Below are 11,278 nucleotides of genomic sequence, written 5' to 3' on the forward strand. Positions count from 1 at the left end.
AGAAAGAAAGTATTACTTTTATCTCTACGAAATCTGTTGCTTTATTCAGGAAATCAGTTATCTATTTCTCAATAGGCTGCATAAGCTGTTTTACATTTTTGAAGGTTGAATATGTGGGCTTTTAGATTTCAGTGGCTTTTGAAATGCTGAAGAGAGAAAGTTCAACAATTAAAATTCGTTTGCAGATCGGATAATGTTGATGCGCCATAAACAGAACCATTTGAACTTAAGAGTACAGGCGATCAAAGATATGAATGGCAGTTTGTTTTTTAGTTGGTACACAGGGAAGAAACATCATGCAACTTCTAATGCATTGAAATTTTAATTTTTGTGAAAGTCATCATGTACTACAATGTTATGGCTTCTTCACACTCACTAGAGCTTAACATTGAAAAACAGAATTACCAGTATCTATTAATTGGCAGGCACAGTCATGTGTGAGATCCCAAACAGACAGAATGACTAAGAATAAATGCAAGGTATATGATGGACAGAACATGAGGGAAAAGCTTTGAATCCATTTCTTCCACTTCCCCACTTAGAAAACAGAGGTGTGGAGTAGGATATTCAGTTTTGAAATGCTTGAGGTGAAACAAGGCACTCCCTACTGGTAGCTGCAAGATGGGCACCTGTGTTATTAATATACAGGCTTGAGAGAAAACTGAATATATTTCTATATAACTGAAGGGACAATGGCAATTACCTACCCTTACACCTTGCCGACTACTGGCCATAGTGTTTCAGAGGACATTTTCTGCACTGATGTGCTGTTTCTACCTCAGTGAACAAATTCTGAAGGATATTCAGTTCTGATTTAACAGATAAGCTTGTAGCATCAGTGACTGCTGGCGACTCTCTGTGAGCTCTTAGGGCCAGAATTGGTGTGTAGGCTAATGCTGTATTTATACTCGCCTGTACAGATATTTCCAAATTCCCGCTAAGTTAGATCTTATGATTTCCAGACATAGTCAGTCCCCAGTAGCATGGAGGTTGGTGTGACATCTCAACATTCTGCAGGAAGCAGGATAAAGGCTGCAGGAGAGCTTTGCAAGTGCTATCAGTTTTCACAGCACCTGGACCTCAGTGACCTACGGCAGTTTGTCACTGACCATAAGCCTCTTGTTAGTAGACTTTGCAGCTACACTTTAAAGGCACCATAAGGAGAATATCCTATATCACTATTGTAATTGGCTTAGTAGCAAAATAGTTGAGCAAGAGAAAATATCAAGGTCACATTTGCGATCAAATTTCTACGCTACTAGCATGAAATGTAAATAAAAATGATTATAAAATACTTTACTTTTTCAAAGAGTGACCAAAGATTTGCTTTGGTCTAAAGTTACAGGCATGGAAATAATAGGCAGCTGGTTTCATTTGGGAGTCACACGATACAGTTTTTCTGCAGCCTTTTCCCTGCCACAAATTTAGGAAAGCTTTGCATGAAACAGGAATAATACTTGCACTGTGCTTTTGAAGAGATTATGGGCGAAGCCAAGAGAGCTGGAGTGGAACAGGAGAGACAAAGGATAGCACAAAGCAATAATGAAAGCAACATGGGATATCATCTGTCCAGAGAAAGATGAGAACGGTGGTGGGATTTGACGGTTCATTTTGAAATACCCCTTGCAAAGAAAGGAATGTGTTCCGGAATTAGGTCTGAGTCCTAACAACTAGGAAAATTGGGTTTTATTTCTTACTTGTCATACCACGTCTCTGTGATCTTCACTCTGTGCCTCAGTTTCCCATTCCACGTAAACGCCCACTTTAAAACTCTTCTGTGCATTCCTTCATGGAGGCATTAGCCTCTTTGGTGAGCTCAGCTAAAAAGCTGAGTAAAAGGATATCATTATTTTAATTGACAGTTGAGTGTTTTGCATTTAAGATTTGAAACTGAAAATCTTAGAGGGTTCTGAAGTAGTCATTGAAATAATGAGGAGAAAAAACTCTTCTCCATGTTTCAAATGTATTCATTGTTCAAGAGGCCCTTTCTGAGCATGTCTAGTGCAAACACCTTTAATGAGCACTGTTAAAGCTTGATTTCTTCTGTCAAGTGTGTCAAGAATGGATTCTGTTAGATCCCTTCAACACAGATAATGTGGCATCTGAAACAGTTGCTGCTGTTATTGCTCTGTCTTCACATCAGCTCTCTGCTACTTTTAGAGCTTTTCATGGAACTGAGGTCTTTCCTTTGGCTCTGAAGTTGGAAGGAAGAAAGGAGGAGGAAGAACAGAAGAAGAAACCATTACAAGATTCTCTGCAGTGGTGTAGCAAAGAGAGTCCTGGCTTGAATGACAAAATCTAGTAGAGAAATGATGGAAAGCATCTGGCAAAGAAGCCATTAAGGTCTGGCAGCATATGCAAAGATTTTCCTTACATGTTAGGGGAAAATGAGTGTACTTCTACTAATAGAGGGCAGTGTCATGGTTTTGAAACCAACCTGATGAATATCCTAACCTGAGGTTAGGATAAATACCGAAGTTCAAGAAGAAAATTGGATACTGGCTGCTCTGTGTTGTGTCATTCTCAGAGTGTTTCAGTATTGAAGTGAATCTGATAACTTTTCCAGAGTGAATTTCACCTTAAAAACCCTAGATCCTGAAGAATTTGAGGGAAGCTGTGGGAAAGAAGGGCTACTTTGGTTACTTTGATGAAATATTAAGAAATATTAGGAAAGGGCTTAGATGTTCTTGCAAATGACAAAGAATGGATGAAGTCGTTTCACAGAATCTTAGAGCAGTTCGCTTTGGAAGGGACTGTAAAGATAATTTAGTTCCAACACCTTGCCATGGGCAAGGACCCCTCCCACCAGATCATGCTGCCCAGGGCCCCATACAGCCTGGCTTTGAATACCTCCAGGGATGGAGCATCTACAGCTTCTTTGGGCAGCCTGTACCAGGGCCTCACCACCTTCTAAGTAAAGAGTTTCTTCCGAATATCTAATCTAAATCTACCCAATTTTATTTTAAAACCATTGCTCTGTGTTCTTCTCACCACAGACCCTTGTAAAAAGTCTCTTTCCATTTTTCTTATAAACTCCCTTCAGGTTCTGGAAGGCCACAATGAGATTTCCCTTGTGCCTTCTCTAAGATGAACAATGTCTGCTGTGACAGGACAAAGAAAATGATTTCAAACTATAAGAGGAGAAATTTAGACTGGATACAGGGGAGAAGTTTTTTTAAAAACGGTGGTTAAGCATTGGAACAGGTTGCCCAAAGAGCTGGTGAATGCCTCATCCCTGGAAATAACCAAGGTCAGGCTGACTGGGGTTCTTATTATTGGATTAGATGACGTTTAAAGATCCCTTCTGAGCCAAATGGTTGTGTGATTCTATTCTATGATTCTTTGAACAATCCTAGCATCTTCAACCTTTTTTCATAGCAGAAGTGCTCCAGCCCTTTGATCATCTTTGTTGCCCTCTTCTGGACCTGCTCTGGAAGCTCCACATCCTTTATGTGCTGGGGGCCCTAATGCTGGATGCTGACCTGCACTTGGAGACTTACAAGGGCAGAGCAGAGGTGGAGAATCACCTCCCTTGCCCTGCTGGCCACCCCTCTTTTGATGCAGCCCTGGATACTGTTGTCCTTCTGAGCTGCAAATACGCATTTCCAGGTCATGTAGAGTTTTTCATCCACCAAAACCCCTGAATACTTCTCTGTAGGTCTTCTCTCAAAACACTCATTGCCCAGTCCTAATTCATGCTTGGAATTGCCCTGATGTAGGTGCAAGACCTTGTGCTGGCCTTGCTGAACTTCTTCTTCTTGATGTTAGCATGGGTCCACTTCTCAATCCTGCTCAGAGATGTCTATGGATGACATCTCTTCTCCCCAGTGTTTCTTCACCTTCAAAGTGTTTGCATTTCTCATTTCTAAGTGTGAGCTACATGAAAGTGCTGCTGGTTTGCTCTTTTCCACCTTTCCTGTGTGAGAAGCTGGGAGACACAATTTACAATACAAATTCTTCTTCAACAGCTATCATTCAGTTCCAGAGTGTTCAGGATAGGGAAATGTTCCGTTCACACAGCCACCGCTAGAGGCCACCACAAACCTCAAGAACCAAACCTCATTTAATTTATAATACAATGTACATCTACAGAAAGAAACCAGAAGCAAGGCTATAACCTCTCTCCCACATGAGCTTAGGTTTTATGTGTTCCATAATGAAAGAAAATGTTTCTGAGCCTATATGGAGCTTGTTTATCCATGAGGTTTCTATTTTTTTTCTTTTTTCTAAATATTCACCGGGAAGAGGGATTGGGTATGGAAAATATTTTTTTCATTATTGTAGTGATTTTTGCAAAGATAATACATGCTACCTCTGCTTTATGGAAGGGAAATATTAGGTTCAGAGAGGTTAAAAGACCTGCACAGGGCATTTGGTATTTTTATTAATTCTCGCAGTAAAAGCATAATCTGCTCTGGACCATAGATTCTTTATAGTATTCTTGTTTGCTAGGCTAGACTCAGATATCAGATGATGTAATAAAGAAAATGGTCCATGGTCCTAAAATTCAGTATTTGTTTAATACAGTCAATAGATTTGCACTGAAGTACTGTCTTTTCTAACCCTTCCTGCTGGCACCACTGTGAATAAAATAAGTCTACTTCATTTCCTAATATTCTATGCTCTTGCAAACCACAGTATCCTTTAACACTGCAGCTGTAGGATTAGAAAGCCTGCTGTAGAATTTTTCATGGCTGAATGCAGGAATTTGAATCAGTTGGAATAAAGAACATTATTTAATAAATACTAAACTGGAAGTGTATCTTAATGGAAGCCCATTTCACCTTTGTTTTCCATTTAGGAATTTGTCAGTGCAACATATTTTGCTGTGTTGGATAAGAGGAACCAGAATATTTTCAAGTTTGTGACAAATTGTTTCGTGTAAAGAGTTATTTTCTCCTTAGAAAGGCATCTAGCACTTTCACGAATGTGTTGGCAGACAATACCCAAATTTGTCATGTCAGCCTTTCACATTTCCTTGCAGTGGATCCTAGGACAGGTTACCCAGTAGTGCTCCAGTCCAGATTTGTACCACATACATGGGTAATGAGCAGCTGAGGCATGATCATACATCAACACCTTGTTAGGCAGGCACAGATTTTTACTAAAAAGTGAGTAACTCTGGTGGTCTGATTAAGTAATGCATGTTTTCAATGTTAGTAGTCATCGTTTCTTTTTTTCTTCTCATTCTCCATGTTTGACGTTTCTTGTGGGACATTCTGAATGTACAAATCCTTGGCCAGCAACTCAGTTGACAAAGACCTCTAGAAGTGATGATTCAAGAGGTACTTCTGCAATCAGAGAGGGAGTGATGTGATAGAAAATACCAAAAGGAGGTAATGATGGTATATCAATGATATAACAATTGTAGCTGATAGCAAAATGGTTAATTGGTGGACAGAGGAGGAAGTTGTTGACTTCAGCATATTTGGCCTATTTTTTCCACTCCCATCTCTGCTATTGTTGCTGAAACTCCCACCAACTTGAGTCTTTAAGGTTGAAAGACCCTTCTCCAAGCAGAACGATGTCCTCTTGCTGTTGGCAAGGGGAGCTGCTGCAACTTTGCCATGTCACTAGTTAGATAAAAATCCACCAGTTGAATGATGTGACATAGGAAAGGCTTGTGGTAACATAGCATTACATCTGGTAAGAGGAGGTAAGGGTCTGGTACTAATGAAAAACTTTCAGTCTGTCAGACTTTTCTGAAGTAAAAAGTCTGGCATTTGACAGGTGAACGTTTTAGAGCTAAGGGGAAGATTGTGTGGAAATATACTGGAAATTCGTATCAATGGGGAAATATTTTTTTGAATAGAAGTAATGAGAAGGGGAAAGAATCGGTACTACAGATATTTTCTTCTTTTTATGATGAAAGCAACTGGAAGTTTGGTGTTGGATGTTCGTTACTGAATATGTCCTCCTGTTTGTGAAAACATGCATTTTAAACTAACTGAAATCATACAATCATGAAGGTTGGAAACGACCACTAAGATCATCAAGTCCAACTATCAACCCACCACTACCATGACCACTAAACCACTTTCCTTGGGAGAGAAAGTAATTGTACCTCTTCTCATAGCGTGCAGTAATGGAGATCCCCTAGGTTCATTATGGTGTGGGGTTTCTATGTGTTTTTTTTCTCTGATTACATGTGGGAGAACATCAGGATCTTTCACTTGGTCCTCTGGTCTGATGTTCTCTGGTAAATTCTCAACTCTCTCTGGATTGTGCGTGCTGAATTATAACAACCGACTTTGTGCTTTTTCTGGCTTCCTCCTATGAGCTTTTTGTTTTGCTTTCCTTTTAGAAAGGTTTTGTTGGGGCTGAGGCAGATTCTTTTTATTTATTTGCCTTGCAAATAAATACTCAAGTCCTTATCAAACATTCTTTAAGAAAGGGCTCAAGTCCTGCATATTGTGGAGACATAGTTTGCATACTGTTACTGCCTTGTGCCCCACTGCATTCCCACTGAAGAGGAACGCTGTCAGCTATAGCACTACCCAGAGCTGCTGTTCACAGCTCCTTGACCTTCATAAATCATGTCAATCACATAAAGCCAGCAGGATTCTCGAGGGCCATCTGACATGCTAGAAATTCTGACAAAGTATGCTAGCTTTCTCTGTTCTCCACTTTCATCTCCCTCTGTAATATCTTGGCTGTTGTCCTTTGATAGACAGTTGCTCTGTTGCTGTGCAAAGCCACTCCAAATGGATGAAAATCAGAGGAAAAGTTTTTGAATGTGCTGTAGGGGAAAGGTTTTTGAAGGTAGTTATTGACTAACTCCCAGTGAATTTGGAGGGAATTGGTTACCTAAGGACCCACCGTGGGGCCTAAAAGCCTTTTTCAAGAACAACCTATCCACAGATGCGCCTTAGGTGTACTGATTCTCTGTAAATGTTAGGCTCTGCAGGCCTGCATTCATCTTACCTAACTTTAGGATAATTGATGTGCTTCATTTAGGAGCGTAATTGTCCTAAGTCTTCACTGTAATCAGTAGAGGAAAAAAGTTGTTCGTACCACTAAGATCTCAACTGCTGTCAGCAGGTACCTCATTATCTCCTAGGATACGCAAGGGTAACTCTAGTTAAGTGCCTAAAATTAGCTCATAAGGAGCTGGGACTACCTGTCTGTAAATCGCATTTAAGATTGCAGTGGATGGTTTTGAAAGGTAACTTGTTAACTTGAAAATGTTTCTTTCCAATAACAGTTAGTATGATTTTAAACTAAGGAAGAGACAGATCACGTTGTTCTTGCAGCTCTCATGTAGAGGCTTCTCTGTACTCAGCCCCTGAGTACAAAGCTAAAAAAATATGAAGGGTGACTTTGATTGTAGGTGCTTGCTGAATTATGACTATGGTACATCGGGCTTCACACCAAGAAGCTCTAGCACTATAAAGTGTTCTTTCCACTTTTGTTCATGTTGCTTTTCTTTGTTTCCCTGCTGGGTGTTACATCCCTGTGGAAAGGGTGCTGCTGTAACTACATTTTGCCCTTGTTTCAGGCAAATCCTTTCAAGAAGATGCAAAATTTGTACTACAGGAGAGGAGGTTTCTGAACGGTCAGTGAAACATCAGGCCATGCTGCAATGATGTCTAATGAATTCATTTACATATTATTTGGGAAATCGTTAGTTGGTATCTTCCATGTACTATCTAAAAATACTTTGTTATAGAATCTAAAGGGTACAAAATAAGATGTTCTTTTGGGTTGCAAGTTCTTTTATTTCTCTTTCTGGTTTTCAGTGTGCACCAAAATCCCTCTTCTCTTATTACACCCCTTGGCAGACACAAATACAGAACCTCACTGGCAATCTGACATGGGTTTATCTCAAAAAGCAGCCCGGCTGATGCTAAAGAATGGTTGGTCAATGGCAGAAACAAAAGCAGTCAGATATGAATAACATGATTTTTTTCTTGATTTTCTTTTCTGCATATGATTTGCTTTCACACCAAGTATTATATACTCAAAAAAATGGCTGTACAATAATTTACTTAATAAATCCTGGCACTTACTCTGCATTACTAACAAACATATGTTTGAGTGGGCTGAGGCTCATTAAGCATAGTCTTTTCTTTTCTCACCCATTGCTATTACAGATTTTAAAGACTACACTTAGTTAGACTAGAACTATTCTTGCTCTGAGTTAATGGTATGACAATGTTGAGATCTTTGAAATGGTCCCTGATAGGCTTGTTTTCAATTCTTAAGACCAGTGTGAACAAATTAGCAACAAGATCATGAGGAACTGCAAACTCAAATGGTTAAGTGGCTTAAATTAACAGAGGCATCGTATCCCTACGGTGACGAGAACATGAACTTCTAATCTGCATCCTATAAAAGTTTCTGTGTGATCACAAATTAGAGTTCTTTTGGATCTTTTTTGTTCTTAGTGGTATTTTAAGCCACGTTAAGGCCACATGTTTATTCCTACTCCTTAAGTAAGGGAGGGCAGATTTTGTGCATTAGGAGCAGATTCGTCCCATTGCCATCTGCTGTAGCTATGGGTGCAAAGTTTCTGAAGATTAAGTAGAAAGCAGGCAAATAAGTCTTTTAGTGGGAAGAGAGCTTTGTAGATCATTAAAATGTGTACCTAACTTTAAATGTGGCTTCCAGCTCCAACAAATTGCCTTACAAAAGACCTAGCTGTGAGGTAAGCTTACCTATGCTTGATGAAATTCAGCAGTGTTACATGGGCACAAGAATTTACAGGTAAAGTATGTCCTGCAGCACTGTGTACTTGGGCTTATAAGAACAGACTTTTATGAATGTGCGTTAGTATTCAGTTCCTTGTGTTAAGAAAAACAAAACCGACAAAAAAAAACAAACAACAAACAAACCCACCCTGTTATGAGACAGGGTAGGCTGAATTCCTCATTTGTATAGCATTTCTAGAAGCCACAAGAGTTATTCCAGAGTAACCCTACAGAACATTTAGAACAGCTGAACATGAATGAGAAAAATAAAAAGCAAAATAAAATGAATTGCTCTCCTATCTAAAGCAAACATGAGGCCAACTAAACTAAAATTCACATTTTTCGAAGTCACGATGGCTTGACAGATGATCCTCTGTCCTTGAAAATTTTGTTGTTTTGTCTTCTTACTTCCCCCTCAGAACAATGTAGGCCAAAGTTTCTTAACAATTTTTGGATGTTGCCAACATATTCAGCCTCTCAAAACTTTTATCAGCCAAGCTAATGGAAATATTACAATGTCATGCAAATGTGAATTACTTGGCAGAACATCTTGTTGCAGACAGGGGAAAAAACCCTGCATACTGAGTGGCATATTTATACTTTTCCAGGGCCTGCATATTGGTTAAAACAGAACACATGTAGCTTTACTTTGTAAAGCAATGAAGTCAAGGGTATAAAATACCTAGGCTTCTCCAGTTTTCAAACACTCTTTCAGATCAACAAGTTGAAAAGATTTTCAGGATTCTCTTGTGACTTTATGCATAAGAGATGAAATCATTCAAAGCACAGGGCATAAAGATACCACCTGATATGTGAAGCAGTAGAATGTGCTCTATGCTAAGAAAATAAGGCCAGTACAGAAACAGCCTTGAATGAGGTTTAACATTCATTGTTCCCTACAGAATTGATTGACAATTCTTTTCCAACTGTGTAATTTTTAAAAGAGCTACAAGAATTGTTCAATCCAACTTCATTTATATCTTGAAATAAAGCTTTGTGTGATTTTATTCATCATGGCAAGCATAGAAAAAAATACCAGCGCTTATCTTATCCTGGCTTTACATAATGCAGCATCAGTCAACAAAGTTTTACCTACATTCCTCCTGTAGGTTACTGGGTCAAATACTGAAAGTCATTACCATTTCATGGCTGCTTGGTATCTTGTTTTAAAAGAAGCTGAAGAGCTCAGCTTAGCTCCTAACAGGCCAACAGAGCTGTACCAAAGATGTGTAGGCTGTTTTGGACAAAACAAGAACAAACTTTTTTTTTTTTTAAAAAAAAAAAAAAAGCTAAACCCCAGCTTTAGGCTACACTCCAGCAATGAGTTCCATTGACGTTTCCATGGAGCTCTTTGCAGGATAAGCCACAGTTGTTTTTTAAAAAATCTTCTCATGAGACCACAGTGTTTCCTGTCTTTCTGGGAGCATGAGATGTAGAACAGTCATTTTGTGTTATTTTGGCACATCTTCCATGCATTTCAGGGGAGTGCAGAGTAGAGGCAAGAACAAAAAGCAGATATATTGATTGTTTCTTGTATTTATTTTAAACCCAGGCATTATCAGACTCGCAGTAAGCTGTGAAGAAAGGTTTGAAACAATGTGTTGAAAGGTTATTTTAGGGAGAAGAATGCCTTGTGTCTTTTTCTATCTTTTTTCCCTCAAGAATTATGGATCAAAGATATCCCCAGACAGAAGAAAGAAAGATGTCTTGATATAAGAGTTTTTCCTTATGCTTACCCCCAACCTGAAGCATACAGCGAAACACTTCCAGAACTCTGCTGCCCTTCCTCTCAAAAAGGTTGTCAAAGCATTAAATAAATTCAATATGTTCATACAAACACTCTTTGCTCTTTTCTCAAAGCTCACGAACAGCTTTTGAGTGGGGAATGATGTTGCACCAGCTCCTGAGAGGAGGGATGTTATTTTAAGCCAGCTTTAGTTCTGTGTTTCTGCAGTTCGCAGCTATGCTTGTTGGCTGGGGTGGGAATCTGGCTCCTGGCCCTGAGCAGGAAAACAAAGGTCCTACATATGCTTGCTATTCATGCTGCTGATGCCACTCAATTACTGCACAGATTAACAGTACACAATGGTGCTCCTTGTTTTGAGACATCACACGTCTCACCTGCTAATACAGACTTCTGCAGGCTTCTGCAGAGCAGTGAGTAGCCCCACACAGTGACTCAACACACCCGAGTGCAGGTGCCAAACCCTGTCCTCCAGATAAAGCCCTGTGCAAGTTTGTTCCTCTCTGGCCCTTAAATGGAGTCAAAACTACTAAGATCTGTGCAGCTGTTAGTCAGGTGAACTGAATTCTCTTTTTCCATTTGTGTGCATCTCACTTAGAAAACACATCTTGCAAAAAGTGTGATGGAATATTGACTTTATCAGAAAGTCATCTTGAGTAACCAGTTTGCCAAACTTATGTATTAGTTTGGTTCAAAATGATTTCTCAGCTTTGTGGGATCTTTCTTTTTAAGGCTTTTCTGTGCTCTGCAGCATGAGTTGTTCAAGCACCTCCTTTTTTTTTTTACTTCTTTGCCCACAGTCAGATATTCCATAGGTATTACAGTTTAGATTGGCACTTAATCA

Source organism: Meleagris gallopavo, chromosome 1 (genome assembly GCF_000146605.3).
Source record: "Meleagris gallopavo isolate NT-WF06-2002-E0010 breed Aviagen turkey brand Nicholas breeding stock chromosome 1, Turkey_5.1, whole genome shotgun sequence".
NCBI lineage: Eukaryota > Metazoa > Chordata > Aves > Galliformes > Phasianidae > Meleagris > Meleagris gallopavo.